Genomic DNA, 17,224 nt, shown 5'->3' on the forward strand with positions numbered 1-17,224 from the left:
CAGAACAAAGGGCTTCCCAGTAACCCCAGTACGCTGGGGGGGCACTGCATTCCCCCACCAAGGACCCCACCTTCGCCTCCTCCACCGTGACAGCCTCGTCCCAGGGCTCAGCACTGTCCCCTCCGGGCCCCTCTCGGGGGTGTAGCCGGCTCAGCGAGAGGCCGCGGGCCGCTCGGGAGGGTGGCCACTGCTCAGGACAGAGAGGACTAGGTCCCTGAGTGGCTTCTCCTCCTGGGACCCCGGTGAGTCCACACAAAGGTAGAACAGGCTCTAGGCCTCTGCAGGGGGCCCCTGTGCATCCACTACCTGTGACATCGTCTGACAGCCCAGGAGGACAAGGCTGTCCCCTGGGCGGGGCGTTGGGAGCATCGTCGTGGGGGGGTTGGCATCAGAACCTAGTCTGCGGGAGCCACTTCCTTCTCCCTGCTGGTACCCCAGGGCTCTGTGTGGGGTCCAGGCCAGGCCTCCCGCAGCACGGCCAGGGACCAGGGTGGTGAGCTGCCCGCAGCTCAGGGGACCTGTCCTGACATTAGCCAGGAGGTGCTGGAGGCCACCCAGGGCTGAGTCCTTCTCCCCACTGCCCACCTGGCATTTGCCTACAGGCCCTGGGGCTCCGTCCAGGGTCCAGGCCCCCGGTGGGCTGGCCATCCCAGGCAGTGATAAGCATGCAAATCTCTAAACGAAATCCAATTAGCAACCAAATGAGGGCCTGGGAGCGAGCAGCAGGGCAGCCGGAGAGGCTGGGAGAGGCTGGGCAGGGCCTCGGGCTCCCAGCTCAAATATTTGTCTCTCATTTGAATGCCTTTTGTGGGCTGGCAGGCGGGATTGAGAAGGGACCGGCTGCAGGAGACAAAGGCCGGCCCGGCTTGCCCGCTTGAGATGGGGGCTGTACCGTGCTCACCCTCATCACCCACCCCAGGGCCACCCCCCCCCCCCGCTCCTCCCTGACCACCCTTCCCCGCCCCGACCCCACAGTCTCCCCACCCGACTGATCTCTGCAGGGCCCAGGGGAAGGCTGGGGTCCGGGGGTCCTCCTGGTTCTGTGTGGCTGGGGGGGGGGCGTGGGGGCTAGGGAGTCACTTGCTGGGGGGCGCTGGGGGCGGGGCGGGACCCCAGCAGCCAGGGCTGGGGGGCCGTGCAGTTCTCTCAGGAGTGGTGTGAGCACGCGGCTGAGTGTGGGCGACTGAGGGGCCCCAGTGTGCATGGGGGCTAGTGTGGGGAGCAGGCACCCCCACCTCCCCGCCCCGCCTAACTCACCGCCCTGACTGCCCCCGCTGGTGGCTGTGCCCACACCACCGCCCGACAGCCCTCAGTCCATCCTGCGTCTTGTGCCCACTTTTTGGGGGTGCAGATGAGACTCAGGAGTGAGCCCCCAAGGCTGGTCAGGGCCGAGCAAGACTTCGAGGGGATGGGTGGGGGTCACTGCTCTGCTGGCGGGGCGGGGGAGGGGGCGGCACCCCGTGGGACACCTTTCCCGTGGCCGGCCACCTTTGGCGGTCACCCCTTCTGCCCCGATTGCCCCCGGCCCTGACCTGAGAACCCCACCTGGCCTGTAGCCGTGGGCTGACGACCTCCAGGGCTGGGCGGGGAGGCTCAGGTTCAGGGGGGTTTCTCGGGGCCACCGCCGGGGGTCCCGACACCCACTCCCCGTCTGCCAGGGAGGTCCTCGTGCCAACACAGTCTCACGGTGACCTCAGCAGAGCCCTCCAACCCAGACCCTTGTGGTCAGCCTCCAGGCCTGCCCCACCCCGGTCCCAGCCCGGCCGCAGGGCCAGCAAGGGCCTCTGGGGAGTCGGGAGAGAGAGGCCCAGCGCCACCAGGGCGGGTGGCCAGGAGGTGGGAAGCCCAGCTGGGTGTGCCCCCGCCTGGCTCCTCCCGAGGGCTCAGGAGCACTGGGGACTGGCAGGAACCCCAGGGGGCCAGGGGTCTCCGGTAGCTGGCGGCGGTTTCAGGGGCGGGAAGGGCAGTGGGTGTCCAGTGCCTTCGGGCTCGGAGTTGTGACCTGGACCACCTCGCCTGGGGACCAAGGAGTGACAGGGCCTGTGTGGCCCCAGCGAGCGGGCAGGCGGGAGAGGAGGCTGCAGGGAAAGCCTGGGGGGCTGGACGAGCCCCCCACTCACCCGCGGGAATGCACAGGGGCCGTCACAGACCTGTGTCAAGTGACCTGCCCCACCCGGGCTGCCCGGCTGCAGGTGACCTGGCCCTACCTGCCTTCCAGTGGCACATGCTGCCCTCGCCTGGCTGCCTCAGGGGTCAGATGGGGACCGGAGGGCAAGTGCGGCTGGGTACAAGCTTTGGGGACTCGCCTTGGAGCCTCAGACCCACGACGCGCCACCCCGACAGCTCCCAGGCTCCCCACCCAGGGATGAGTTGGGGGGCCGGGCTGCCCCAGAGGCCCGCGGGCCGCCCCATGCCCAGCCTGGGCCCCTCTCCCCGCGGGTCTGCAGGTCTGGGGACACGGGACCAGCAGCACCATCATTTAACTGGGGTGCAGTCCGCCTGTCATGTGTGAATCCGGTGTGTGCCCATGAGTCTTACACGTGTGCACATTTGTCTACTCTGCACCCAGATGGCCATTCGAAGTGCCCCTGCCCTGGTCTCGGGCACGGCACCGGCAGGGCGGTCCAGGCTGGCCTCGCCCGCGCTCCCTGATGGCCGGGGCCTGCGCCTGGTGCGGGTCAGCTCTCCTGTGTCCAGTGCCCCTTCCCAGGGGCAGCACCGGGCGGCTTGTCACCCTGCGTCCGCTTCCGGCGTGGCCACCGGGGCCCCCTGGGGAGACGGGGCAGCAGCAAGTGTGCGCATGTCGGGGGACGTGGGCGCCCCTCGGCCGCTGGGCACTGGCCTGTGCTCCAACCCCTCTCTCTGGGCCCCTGTGTCCAGCAGAGGCGGACTTGGAATGAGGCCGTATCATCAAAATTAACAGATGCACCAATTTTAAACAACAAGAGAAAGAGAAATCAGACCGATTGCCGGAGGTCAGGCGGCTCGGAGGGGCGGCGGGAGGGGCGGCGGGAAGGGCCGCGCAGGGCCTGACTCCCGCGTGGAGCTGGGCCCGGGGCGGGGGCCGAGAGGCGTCCCCCTGGCCCTCACCCCTTAGCTGTGGGAACTTTAAAGGGAGGTGTTGATGAGGGTCTCGGGGACCCCTCCTCTTGGACACCTTGTGGGTAAGGGGTGGGGTGAGGGCCGGAGGGTGCGTGCAGCTGGGGCGGGAGGGACAGGCTTTGGGGGCGGCTAAGGGGGCAGCCCAGAGCCTGTGGGGTGGGTGGGTTGGTGGCCTGGGAGGGCTTCCTAGAGGCAGGGACTGGACCCCGTAGAATGGAGAACATTCCGACCAAGAGTGGGCTCCTGTGCGGTGTGGGACCCCAGGGGGACCACAGGCTCAGCCAGGCCTGGGCACCCCCCCCCCCAGCTTCCCTCCCTGCCCCCCAGGGCGGCGGGGGCAGTGCTGTTCAGGTCCGACCTGTTCTGGGCATGGGCGCAGCCGCCCCCGGGGGTGGATTCCTCTTTCTGCCTCACTTCACCTGAAGGCTCGCAGCGGCCTCCGCCCAGCCCAGCCCTCCCGGCCTCCTCTCCCCAGCCTCAGGGCCTTTGCTCAGGAAAGCTCAGGCAGCCTGAGCCCGCCCTCCCTCCCACACACACACACACACACACACACACACACCCCAACAGTCCCACTCATAGGCACACGTACACACACGTACACATACGCACAGGCACACAGGCGCGCACCCCACGTGGGCTTGGCCTCGTGGCCATTAGGGCATGCCGATGGGCTCGGGGAGCCCTGGGCTCGGGGAGGGAGTCTGCTACCACGAGGCCACCTCTGCCATCTCTGTCCCGTGCCCCCCTTCACCCCCACCCTGGGACCGAGGAAGGCCTACCCCCGCCCCGCCAGCGGCACCCCGCCCCCCCAGCCGTGTGCGGCCGACTCCTGCACGCCCTCCCGGCATTCGGGGTGTGTTCTTTCTGTGTATTTTCATTGTTTGGTCTTAATTGTAGCCGCCTCGCTGTGGCTTGAATTTGCATCTCCCGAACGGCCGTCGGGCCGAGCCTCTTTCCGTGTGCCCGCCTCACGCCCGCGCGCCGTCGTCAGCCGCGATGTCTTAATTGGGTTGTTTTCTTACTGTTGAGTCTTGAGAGGTCTTCGCATATTCTGGATAAAAGTTCTGCATCTCATATGCGATTCGCAAATATTTTCTCCCAGTCTATGGTTTGACTTTTCCATGCCTCAACATTGCCTTTTACGGAGGAAAAGTTTTAAATCGCACAAAGTCCAATGCATCAAATTCCTTTTCTTGTGTGGGTTATGTTTCGATGTCATATCGAGACGCCAAAGAAAGATTTCTTTGGCTAACCCCGTGGCTCTCAGCCAAGGGCCACTCGCGCCTGGGAATCCTCGGCAGTGTGCGGAGACATTTTTCGGTCGGCATGACTGAAGGGAACACTGCCACATATGTGACCGTGCGCAGCCCCCCAAAGAATTATACGGCCGCAAGAGCCAACAGTGCTGAGGTTGGAGACTCACGCTGTCCTAACTAAGGCCACAGAGATTTCCTCCCGGCTGTTTTCTGCTACGTGTTTTATAGTTTTATATTTTACATTAAGGACTAGAATTTTATTTCGAGTTAGTTTTGCGTAAGGTGCGAGACATGTGGGCCAAGTTTCCCTTTTTTACTATAGATCGGACAATCCATCCAGCATCGTTTGTTGAAAACGCCATCCTTTCTTCATTGAACTGAGTTTGCATTTTTTCGCCAAAACCCCATTGACTATGTGGGGGTCTGTTCCTGGGCTTTCTAGTCTGTCCCGTTGATCCACGAGTCTTTGCCTTCATAGTCACGTACTCTCTTGATTACTGCAGCTTGTTAGTAAAATCCGGTGGTTAAGTAGTGGACATAGTAAAATGAAGTGAAATCAGGCAGTGTGAGTCCTCTGACAACGTTTTTTTCTAAATGGTGTGGATTATGCCGGTTTACTTGTGCTTCCGTATTAATTTTAGAGTCAACTTATCGACACCTCCAAAAAAATCCGCTGGGGACACGATCAGATATGTGAATCAATTTCGGTCGATTTGGGGAGAATTGATGTCTTAACAATATGGAATCGTCCGATTCGTGAACGTGGTCTGTCTTTCCATTCACTTCCGTCTTGATTTCTCTCATCGGTGCTGCATAGTTTTCTGCATACAGAATCTACACACTCTTCGTTATATCATATTTCATTTTTCGGGGTGCTGTTGTAAGCGGAGCAGGTCTTGAACCTTTAGAAGTCTAATTGTTCGTTGCTAGTAAACAGAAATAGAATTAGTTTTGCATATTGACTTTATACCGAGATCTTCCTCAACTCTCTTCATTCCAAAAGCTTTCTATAGTTTCAGGGGAGATTTTCCACGTAAACATTCACGTGTTGCAAACGGAGATAGTTTTACTTCTTCATTTTCTTTTCTTTTTTCTTTTCAATACCTACGGCACCCGGTATTCCCAGGTGGTCTCCCATCCAGGTGCTAACCAGGCCCGGCCCTGCTCAGCTTCCGAGATCGGAGGAAATCAGGCACATTCAGGGCGGCGTGGCCGTAGACACGTCTTCATTTTTGATCTGCGTGCCGTTTATTTCTTTCCTCGCCTTACTGTACTGGGGAGGCCCTCCAGGAAAACGCTGACTCACAGCTGTGGAAGAGGGGCCCCAGGCCTGAACCCCGTCTTAAGGGAAGGCGTGCAGTCTCTCACCAGTTAGCATGGCAGAGTTTTGTTTTTTGTTGTTGTTGTTTTTTTTTTTTTTTAAAGATTTCTTTTATTAAGTTAAGGAAGTTCTCTTCTATTCCTAGGTTGCTGAGAGTTTTTTTTTTTTTTTTAATTGTGAATGAACGAATGGAGACTTTTTTTAAATCAGTTTTTGCTCCCCAATGGTCTGGTCTATCATTCGAACCTCTGTCGTCAGACACCCCAATTTTGCTTCTTAGGAAACCGACCCCTTTCTCACCCCGCCCTCGCTCTTTGCCCGTCTCCTGCTCCGAGTCTGCCTTGTCCGGGGTGAACCCAGCGACTCCAGCCTTCCCCTGACGCGTGTCCGGGTGGCATGTTTTCTCCTGTCTCTTCGCTTTCAAGCTGCTCGCGTCTCTGGCGGGAGTCGGGTTTCTCCCGGGCGGCAGCCCGGCGGGTCCTGCTCTGTTTGCTGGGTGCGACAACCCCTTTCTCTTTGCTGGCGGGCGGCGTTTGTTTAAGGTGAATGTGTCTTTCCGATCTGGGATTTGTTTTCGCCCTTTCTGCCTCCTTTGGGAAGAACCGACCATTTTATTATTATTATTATTATTATTATTATTTATTTTATCTCCACGGTCGCCTTCCTATTTAAATCTTGTTCGGGTGGCGAACTCGCTATGTGGTGTATGTGTGCCTTACTATCGAACTGTGCACGCGAAGCTTACGGGATTTCGCTAACCGAGGGCACCATAGTAAAAATAAATACATGTTTTAAAAATAGGAAGAACCTTCTTTGAAAAAGGGATCGTCGTTTTAGGCTTCGCGACACGCGCCTGGAATTAACCGGGGCCCACCGCGTGCGCCCCGCTGCGCCGGGGCGGTGACCGTGGGGGGCCCCGCCGCCGAGACCCCCCCTTCCTGGGCCGCGGTCGGCGCCGTAAACACGCGTCCTCACCGCTTTTTCTCCCGGCGGTCCCGGCGCCGGTCGCGGGGCGCTGCGTCTCCTGGGGACCCGCGCTTCTCCTGGCCCCGCCCCCGCTGTCCGGAGCCCCCTCTGGCCTTCTCATAGCAAAGGTGCTCCGGCGACAAACTGCCCCGTAATTTTTTTTTTTCTCCGTCGTGCGGTAAAGACATTATTCCTCACCCTTTTTCGAAAGATCCGTGCCCTGGGAATGGATTTCGGGGGGCCACTGTTCTTCTTTTCCCGCCCCCCGCTTCGGCCCCGCTCGCCTGGTTTTCCACGAGAAACGCGCTGCTGCTTGCACCCCTTCCCGCGCAGGGGGGGGTGGCGAGCCTGTGCTCTGCGGCGCCCCCGAGGGCTGCGCCCCGGCCCGGGGTGCTCGCGGCCTGAGCACCGCCCGGCCTCGCGCCCCGCGTGGCGCCCTCTCCGTCCCGGGGTCCTCAAGCTGCTCGGAGGGGCGCCGCGCCGCGCGAATCGTACTTCTGCGCATTTCTCATCCGCCGTCCACCCCCCCCAGACTGACGACGGCCCCCCGCCCTTCCCCGAAACTGACGATGACCCCCCCGCCTCCCTGAGACTGACGGCGCCCCGCGCGCCCCCCCCCAGACTGACGACGCCCCCCGCCCCGCCCCCTCGCCCCCCCCCAGACTGATGACGCCCCGCGCCCCGCCCTGAGGCTGCCCAGCCCTCCCCGGTATCCCGCCCCGTCCCATTTCAGCGCCAGCGTCTTCCACGACCTGTTCTCAGCGTCACTGATTGTCGATTGTTTCCGTGGCGGCGGCGCGTGTGCCGAGGAGCCCCGCGAAGGCATTCGGCCTGGCCCCATTACGGCGGTTTTCATGCTGCCGTTTCCATTCGACGTTTTCCCCTTAGTTCCCTAACCCTTGATGTCACTTCCTTAATGGGGACCCGGGGTGCCCCTTGGGGCCCCTGAATCAGGGTGAGCTCAGCTCCCCCTGTCCCGCCACGCGGCAGCCCTGCGAAGGTCTGGGCGCCCCTCTCTGCTCAGCAGTGATCACCCGACCCGGTGGCCGTAGGTCTCGTGGGCAGAGGACAGAGGCACGCGCCGCCGTGTGCACTTGGAACCACGTTTCAGGGCCCTTCCTCCTGGGGACCCAGCTTCTCTTTCCTCATCCGAGAACTGGCTCAGGTCTGGAGCCCCATCCCGGGGTCGCGGATGGCCTCCGCCTCCGGCCGCGCGGTCTGGTCTCTGGTTTATGTGTGTTTAGGGGTCACCTGGAGGCAGTCCGCCCCTCTCCCCTAGAAGCCCCGCGCCCCAGTCGCATTCCGAGGTGTTGGGGTGAGGACCTCGACACGTGAGTTTGGGGGACCTGAACTCCGCCTGTGACGTAATCATGCCCTCCTCGCCCTGAGCCTGGAGCCCAGTGACGCGAAAGCCCCTGCTCTGCCACCGGCCCCGGCCTCTGAGGACAGCCGCCGCCGAGCCCCGCACTATGCCGGCGCCCCCCCCCCCCCCCCCCCCCCGTGGCCCTGGAGAGCAGAGCACATGGCCGGCCGGGGCGCGGCGGGCGGTCTTCCGGGCGGACGCGCAGGCCTCCGGGTCTCCGTCCCACGTGGTCCGCCACGCTGCCCGGTGCCTCCTTCACGGGCGTGGCCTTCGCATTTCCCGTGCTCCCGAGGGCCATCACGGCAGTGACTAGAACTGTGCCCCCGGGGTCCTGCTCAGGGGTCGGGCCCGTGTCCCAGGAAAGGCCCCGCCCCCCACGGGCTCCGCTGCTCTGCCCCGACCCTCCCGCTAGCCCTGGCACAGCCTCTCGGGTGTGCCCCCCGCCCCCACCGGCCACCTTATCCAGGCACCCCGAGCCGCCTCTTAGCTGTGGCCTGGGGGCCCGGCGGGGAGCAGGGCAGGCGTAGCCCCCTAAGACGCTCCTCTCAGGGAAGGGGCTGCGTGGCCTTCGGCCCGAGTGGCGTCTCCCGTCCGAAGGCGGCTTTTCTGCGGCCCGGGGCCCTTGGGGAGTCGGGGCCTCAGGGTCTCGGGGTCTTCCTTCCCGTCGGGCACTTGTCCGGGCTGCGTGTGCTGCACTCTGCTGCTCGGGGCCTCCGCAGCCCTGCCCAGGCCAGGCCCTGGCTCTGCCTCTGCCCTCAACATGCTGCCCTGGAGCCGTCGCCCTTGACTTTACGGGGCGATTCACCGCCCTCTGGTCCAGCTTCCCCTGTGCTTCTTGAGGGCCGGGACATGACCCTGGCTGGGGTACAGCACGGCAGACACTTTGCTGCACCCCGAGCCCCCCGAGCCCACTCTCCAAGGAGCCCCTCACGGCTGGCCCTCATCACGACCTCAGGACGTCCCAGGGCCTCTCCTGGCCTGTCCCCCCGGAGTGGAAGGGGGCACCCTCTGGATGGGGGGAGGGGCCAGGAAAGCAGATTAGCAAGGGGAGGGTCCCCATGAGAGCCCCGGAGTGCGGATGGCGCCCCAGAGTGGTTGGGCCCGGCCTTTTCTACTCAGGGGGCCCTTCCTGGCCGGGCCGCCCTGGGGGTGGGTGTCCACGGCCTTCGGTGGCTTGAGCGTGAGTCACAAGAGGGGGCAGTGAGTAGTGAGCATGGCAGCCAGGGACCGGCGCAGGGGCCGGGTGCCCTCGCCCAAGGGGGCCCTGCAGGGCAAGCCCGCAGGAGGGCGGGGAGTGGGGGAGGCTGCCTTGGACCCCGGAGCCGTCCGCGGGGCCGTTGTGGCCCCCTGCCCAGCAGGCTGGGCTCCGGGTGAGCTCGCCGCCCCGGGCTTTACACCGCGTGAGTCGGTCTGCACCTGCAGCTGGGTGGACGCGGCCGAGGACGTGGCCTGGGCATCCGTGTGTCTGCTGGGCGGGAGGGCTGGGTCCCTGTGGGTGTGGCGGTGGCTGTGGCTGTGGCTGTGGCTGTGGCTGTGGGCGCGCGTGCCCCAGCCAGGGCTGGGCGCGTGCCTCGGGGAGCTGTGGGTGCCTGGCACCCACCCCGGGCGGAGGGTGTGGGGAGCCCGGCCCCAGGACCACAGAGCTCCGTCTGTCTCCCAGTGGGTCGCTGAGGATGTCGGGGTGTGTGTAACTGCACATGCACACGCATGTGCACGCACATATACACACACGGGGAGAGGGGGGCAGCTCAAAATCGCACCCGGTCCCAAGGAGCCCGCTGCGGGGCTGAGCCCTCTGGGACGGTCCACCACTGGGGCCTGAGCGGCCAGCGGGCCAGGCAGAGCCCAGCCAGGTCCGGGCTGAGAGAGATGTTGCCTCGGGCACCCGCCGGCTGCTGCCCCCCCCCCCCCGCAGCGCGCTGGTGTCAGGGGCGCTGGGGGGGGACAGAGGGGCGGGGTTCCCTGCTGCGCTCCCTGCTCGGTTCTCTGTAAGCCTAAATCTGTTCTACAACAAGGCTGTTAGTGAAAAAAAATAAATAAAAACTAAATATCTCACAGGCTTCGGTCCCATGGAGGGGCTTCGAGGAGTCAGGGTGGGCTCTCGGAAGTAGGGCGCTGGGGGCCGTGGGGAACCCCCGCTTAGGAGCCAGAGGCGACAGCCGGGGGCCGAGGCCTGCAGGTCTGATGGGGGAGACGGGAGGGTGGGGGTGTGTGCGCGTGGGAGCTGGCCAGGGAGCCCCTGGGACCGTGAGCCCAGGATGTGACCCCTGACCCCAGCAGGCCCTCGGAGGGGCAGCTACCCAGGTCGGGGGTCAGGTGGAGGAGGATGGGAGGTGAGGGTACAGGCGGGGGGGCGGGGAGGACGACGGAGGACACAGCGAGGGGGGGGGCGGCTGCGGGGAGGGGGGGAGCTGTGACTTGGTGCCGGGTGGTGCTAAAGGATGGGGCACCACGGGCCAGGACACCTCACACAGGGCCGGAGGAGCCAGCCTGGCCCGGGGCGCTGCGTGGTGTCCCGGGGGGCGGGGGGCGCTGCGTGGTGTCCCGGGGGGCGGGGGGGGCTGCGTGGTGTCCCGGGGGGCGGGGGGCACGGCGTGGTGTCCTGGGGGGCGGGGGGCGCTGCGTGGTGTCCCGGGGGGCGGGGGGGCTGCGTGGTGTCCTGGGGGGCGGGGGGCGCGGCGTGGTGTCCTGGGGGGGGCGGGGGGGGCTGCGTGGTGTCCCGGGGGGCGGGGGGCACGGCGTGGTGTCCCGGGGGTCACTGCGTGGTGTCCTGGGCGTCACTGCGTGGTGTCCTGGGCGTCACTGCGTGGTGTCCTGGGGGGGCGGGGGGGGCTGCGTGGTGTCCTGGGGGGCGCGGGGGCTGCGTGGTGTCCTGGGGGGGCGGGGGGGGCTGCGTGGTGTCCTGGGGGGCGGGGGGGGGCTGCGTGGTGTCCTGGGGGGCGGGGGGCACTGCGTGGTGTCCTGGGGGTCACTGCGTGGTGTCCTGGGCGTCACTGCGTGGTGTCCTGGGGGGGCGGGAGGGGGCACTGCGTGGTGTCCTGGACAGTCCGGGAGTCCTGACCCAGGGCTCGGAGACCAGGGTGACCTCAGACGAGCATCTTGGTCCCCGTTGGCAGTGGGGTCAGCGGGAGGCAGGCTGCGGGGTTGGGGGCCCCGGGACACCAGCAGGTCCCTCCCCACCTAGGACATTTCGCGGAGGGGCAGAGCAGGACAGGGGCGGCCTCGGGCCCAGCCCCCAGCCCAGGCCTGTAGGGGGGCCGGGCGGTGGGCTGGGAGCCTGGAAGGGGACAGTGGGCAGCCCCTGCTCAGAGGGCCGCGCCCAAGGCTGCGCCTCCCCGCCCCGCACGCCCCTCTCTGCCGTGTCCTGCGCCCCTTGGCGGCCGGCGGGGCGGGGTCTTCACAGAGCCGTGGGAAAGGGTCGGAGGGCAGGAGCAAGGGGCCGTGGGAGGGCGAGGGGTGGTGAGCGTGGCCACCGTGGGTCGGGGGCCCCTCCTGGGGGCCCCCGCCAGCTCCGTGGCTGGCTTCTCCCAGCAGTGAGGGGCGGCCCTGCTCCACGGATGGGGGGTCCCCAGCTTGGGGAGGCCACATCACCTGCACCAGGTCACGGCCAAGAACGGGCAGAACTGGGGTCCGAGTCGGGCCGCCCCACCCAGGGTCCCCCACACAGGACCTACGGTCTGCACTGTTCTCGGTGGGTCACGACGTTAGAATTAAGGTGAAATTCACATAACAAAGAATTAGCTATTTTAAAACGCACAATTCAGAGACAATTTAGTGCATTCGCAATGCTGCGTGACCCCTCCTGGGTCTGGCCCCGAAACATTGGCATCGCCCCAAAAGGAGACCGGTCCTCGTGAGCCGTCGCTCCCACTCCCTCCCCCTGGCGCCACCCCCCCCACCCCCCACTCCACCCCCCCCCCCGCCCCCCGCCACCGCCGACACCGCCCGCCCGTCCACCGCCTGCCCATCCACCGCCCGCGCTGAGCTCAGGCTCAGGGCTCGTCTCTTCCGCCGACGTTTCGCGCGAAGGGACCTCAGGACGTGCGCTCCGTCCTCGCCCCGCGTCCGGCCTCCTTCGCTCGGCGCACCCCGCTTCCGCGTTCCTGCGGGTCCCCGAGCTCGTGGCTGAGCAGCCGTCCGCGGGGGGCCGGCGCCTTTGCTTATCCGCCCGTCATCCCTCGACGGACACGCGGGCGGCCTGCCTCCCGGCGGGCGTGACTCCTGCCGCTGGACGTTGCTGTGCGGCCGCCCCCCTAAGACCCTGCTCCCCATGCTCTGGGTCTCCACCGAGGCATCGGGGGGGCGGGGGCACAGGGTGAACCTGCGCTGAGCCTCCCAGCGGCTGCCCTGTTCTTCGACCACTGTACACCACTCCGGCCTCCCGCCCGCAGCAGGCAAGGGCTGCTCGTGTGCCCCCCGCCCCGGAGCGTCCAGGTCCACCTGCCCCGCTGGGGGGCACGTGGAGTGGCTCTCCGGCTGGTGGCTCCATCGGTGGCCCCTGGGCCTGTGTCCTGGTTGCAGGGTTTTGGAGGCCGGTTCTAGAACTGGGGAGAAGCCGCTGCTCTCTGCTTGCTGGGGCCCCAGGGCAGGATGGCAGCACCCAGGGGGGCGGGGGGGGAGCCCGGGCCTTGCCGGCGGGTCCCACCCGTGCCTCGGGCGCGGGCTGGGCTGCCCTTCCCTCGGTTCACCCATTAACAGGCCGGCCGGTGGCCGCAGACAATGGTGTGTTTGTTCACCATTGCCGGGGAGGCCCGCGTGGGGCCCTGGCACCGTCATCAAAGCCCGGTGATCACGCCCGCCAGGGAAGGGATTTGTGCAAACAGAGACAGGTGCGGAGGCCGGGCCAGCTGCCGGGGCTGGGGGCTCCACGGGCAGCCGCAAACTCCCCCGGGCCGGCCCGGCCCGCCCTGCCAGCAGCCGGCCCTCCAGGGCCTGCCGTCCGGCCGGGCCGGGCTGCTGGTGTCCCGCATGTGGGTCCCAGCCCCGCTCACCCCAAGGCCGGCCCTGAGCCCGCAGGCTGGCTGGCGGACAGGCCCTTGGGGCGAGCTGGCTTCCCACCTCTGCTCCGGCGAGAGCTCAGGGCACTGTGCACGGCCCCTCCAAGCGGGGCCTCTAACAATGAGGACTTCCTGGCGAGGCAGCTCATCACCCCTCGACATCCGCGTGCTGGGGCCTGTCCCCAGGGGCCGTCCTGTCACAGTGGGGGATGAGTGGTCTCTGCCCGAGGCCAGCTGTGGCCGGGCTGAATCTCGGAGGGGATGCTCTGTGCCTGTGGGCAGCTGGCCAGGGGTCCGAGGGGCTCCTGGACGCTTCGCTAGACGCCGCCTCCCGGTCTGCTTCCCAGGTGGCCACGCCGGCTCAGCGGGCCGATGGCTCGTGAGCTGCGTGGAGCCGCGCGGGCTGCAGACGGGCCGGGCCGGGCCAGCTCCTTCGTCTTTGTACGGCGCCTTGCTGTGGGTCCGCTGTCCCGCAGGGGCCCTGCAGGGACCAGTCCACACGGACGGAGCTGCCCAGACGCGCCAGCGGGGCAGGACCAGTGACAGGGGAGGGGGCCAGGCTGTGAAGTGAAAGCCTGGGGTTGGGGTCCCTGCTCCTCAGGACGAGCATGGCCGACGGCAGCGCGTGTCAGGGGAGCTCTGCCGGCCGGGGGCCCCGCTCACGCCTGCTTCCCCTGCTCTCCCGCCATCCGAGGCCCACGGGGACACTGGCCCCGGCGTCCCTCAGTCCGGGGCCTCCCAGCCTGGACCACCTGCGGGCTCCTGCGCCCCCAGCCCAGCTACGCGCACACCGTCCTGCCCCTCCTCTGGGGCCATTCCTCAGCGTCTGCAGGAGGGACCCCGCTGCCCAGCCCGACAACCCCCCATGGGAGATGGCCCCACAGGACCCCCTCCTCCAGGAAGTCATCCCTGAGCTCTCAGGCCCGGTGGGAACCAGTCCCACACTCTACCAAAGTGGATGCTCGGGCATCCTGTGAGTCCAGACCGCGCTAGTGGCCTGGGTCAGGGGGCCTGGGACTCACGGGCACATGCGTTAGCCATGGGGGCACCGACGGCTCGCCCGGGGTGGCCCGTCACCCCCTCCCTACAGATGGCCCGAAGCAGGAGTTTGTGCCACCAAGCATTTCCTGGGGTGCCAGGTCTGTGGAGGGTCCGAGGCCCCCGCAGACAGGCTGTCTCTGACCCCGACGGCCCCAGGTCCCCCTGATGTGACCCCCCCACACACGCCCACACAGCAGAGAGAGGGGCGAGGCATGGGAGGGAGGGGAGGACCGGGGCGGAGCCACAGCCCTTTTGTGATCTAACCCTGGAAGCGATGTCATCGCCTCGGCCGCATCTCGTTGGTCAGAAGTGAGTAAGTCCCACCCACATTCGCCGGTGTGAATCACACGGGAGGCGGGTCGGTGGGGTCCTTCGAGGTCGTGACCACAGCAAGTAGGATGAGTGTGGGACGTGTCCATGGGGTCACCAGCAGCTGTGCAGGGCTCCTGGGGGGCACGGGCACCGGTGTGAGCAGAGGGCCGGGCGTGAGGGCCACAGACCTGAGCTCGGCCACTTCCCTTCTGCGGGTATCTGGGCCGAAAGGTGTTGGTTTGCGGGGCCAAACACATGCACCCCGCACACCTGCCTCCCAGGAAACCTCCCTCCAGGAGTAGGAAGCCCCTGATTGCAAACTCTGGACACTTCCCCACCTGTGAAATTGGAAATGGACAGACCGGGGGCCGTCAGGCTGGACAGAGAGAGGTGACCCTGTCCTCGTGTGTCCCCAGGGCTGTCCCTGTATGGTGGGGACACCGGGGGAGTGTCACAGGCTCGAGCCCTTGCAGGGTGTTCCTGCTCGGGGCGGCCTCTGGAGGTAGTGTGTGCCTGGCTCCTGGGAGGCCGGAGCGGCGAGGCGGGCTTCGCAGAGAGCCAGGTGGGCCCCTGCACGGCCGAACCCTCGGCCCCCGCGTCACGCCCATGCCAGGCCCCAGCGGACGGCCAGGCCCCCGGTCCCAGTCGTGGGCGGCCCCGCAGCCTCCCTCTCTGGCTGCCTGGCCTCTCTCCACGCGGGGCTGCCCTCGGGGGGCCGATGCGCCCCGTCCCTCAGGGCTCCGTGCTCCGACCTGCCCGCTCACTCTCACGGACGCAGCCTCGGTCTCTCCTGGCCCCTCCCAGGCCAGCCTCTGTGTCTCGGTCGCCTTTCCAGAGTGTTCTAGCTCTCTGTTCCCCGCCGGCTGCCTCTGCCCGCTCTGCCCCGGCCGTGGGGCACACCCCTTCCTGCGTCCTGGGGCCCGCCTCGGCCCCGTCGGCCTGCGCATCGCTCCGGCTGACCCGCTGCCTGTGGGGCCGCCGTCGGCCTCTGTCCTGGGGAGGGGAGCAGCTGGGCCTCGCCGGGCCAGGAGCGGGCCCCACCTGGGCAGGCCGGGACATGCAGCCGCCTGGCCTCCGAGCCGCACACGGGCAGCCCCGGGATGGGTTATTTCTGGAATGTGGGGCCAGCCAAGCTTGGCATGAGGCATGGGCGGCCGCCAACTCCCTTCAGGACGGCTCGCAGGCATGGGGAGGGGTGACCCCGTTTTCTGCGTAGCAACCGGCTTGCCATCCAGCTTGCGACTGGCCTGTCTACAGAGGCCGCCCCGCCCCGGAGCTGGGCGAGAGGGTCGTGTGTGCCCCGGGAGCCAGCACGGCCCCCTCCCGCTGAAGATCACCCCTCGGGTCCTGAAGGAACTGCCCCCGCCCTGGCTTTTGGTTTCTCAGACCTCGGGTTCCCTGGACTGCCAGCTCGGGGTGCTCTGGGGAGGTCCTGGGACAGTCAAATGCCCGTCCCCAGGCCTGGTCACAGCCCCTCCGTCAGGATGAGCTGGGGCGTGCATTCTAACAGACCGCGAGCGGTTCCGAGAGCCCCCGGCGAGGGCCCCAGAGCCCAGGTCCTGCCCTGGCCTGCGCCTAGCGCCCCTGGGGCCGTGGGCGTCCTCCTGGGGCCCCCTCTGTGGTCTGGCCATGCCCTCTCCCACCCGCTCTCCCTCTCCTCCTCCCACTCACGCGCCCTGCCCGCCCACCCGGCTTCCTGCTGCTCCCGCTGCAGGGGACGCTTTGTGCATCACCCAGCGGCCCGTCCGGCTCCTCAGAGGGGTCTACCCAGAGCCCCGCCCCGTCCCCCGCGCCCACATGACGCCCACGGCGGGGAGGGGGCCGCTCTCCCGCCCGGCATCTCCGCGACAGTTATGCATTCCTCGTCTGATTTCCTGCACCGGAAGGGGACGCACCGTGTGAGGGCCGGTGTCCGGCTCCCCGCGCGCGGTGCCCCGCAGGCCCCGGGGCCTTCCGCCGTCCCTCTGCAATCGACCGGCACGATTCGGGGGAGAGATGGGCACCCTCTCCGCTCGGGAGCCAGGTCCGGACGTGCCGGCCGCCGGCCAGCGCCAGCACCCGCCACCGGACCCGCGGGCGAGGGCGGCTCCGAGGTGGGCACGGCTCGGCCACCGCCCGGCTGGCAGCCTGGACGTCGCAGCCCCACGCAGCCTCGGGGCTCCGCCGGGAGAATGCGGGTCACGGCGCGGCCACCGCGGCAGCCGGCGGCTTCCAGCCGCGAGCCAGGCCGCCGCGTGGTCTCGTCATGTTGCGTCCCCGTGAGCGGACGGACATGGACACTGGGCTGTGTGAAGTGGCGCCTCGGCCGCGGGGACCGGGTCACGTCTGTGCCCGGGGAAGGGACACGCCGGCTGGCCCCGCCCCCGAGGGCCGCCCTCCCCATTCCCCCCCCCCCCAGCCACCCCGCCGCCCGGGGCTTCGGCTGCTCTGCGCTGCAGGTTCTGGATCTCGTCAGCAGGGGCCGGTTTCCTGGGGGCGGGGGGGGTCACTCACCAGGAGGGACAACAAGGCTGGGCGAGTGGCAAGCTATGGTCACTACGCCACGACTGGCGCCTGGCCAACGGCGATGTTTAGACGAAGCCCGATTTCGGAGAAATAAATACGCAAAGGGGTGTCCGGATCCGGGAGCCGCCCAGTGCGGGGCCCTTCTCCTGGGGGCGCTGCCCCTGGCCTTTCCCACGCGCAGTGCCCAGCCTGGCCACTTGGCCTCAGACGTCTGTCCGTCGGGGTGGAGCCCGTCCCCGGCCGCCCCGGGGAGACCGGCCGGGCCAGCGTCTGCCCAGTCCCCCCGCTGGGGAAGGGGCTCGCAGCACGGCTCGCTCTTTCTGTGACGTGGGCTCTGGGGACCACCCTGCCATCGCCGCCC

General features: G+C 67.0%; 1 pseudogene; it reads right to left on the reverse strand.

Annotated features, from left to right (window-relative positions):
- Positions 1–5,459: 5,459 nt before the first annotated feature.
- Positions 5,460–5,578, reverse strand: LOC118603467 (annotated as a pseudogene).
- Positions 5,579–17,224: the final 11,646 nt, after the last annotated feature.

Source organism: Rousettus aegyptiacus, unplaced genomic scaffold (genome assembly GCF_014176215.1).
Source record: "Rousettus aegyptiacus isolate mRouAeg1 unplaced genomic scaffold, mRouAeg1.p scaffold_m13_p_5, whole genome shotgun sequence".
NCBI classification, from domain to species: Eukaryota; Metazoa; Chordata; class Mammalia; order Chiroptera; family Pteropodidae; genus Rousettus; species Rousettus aegyptiacus.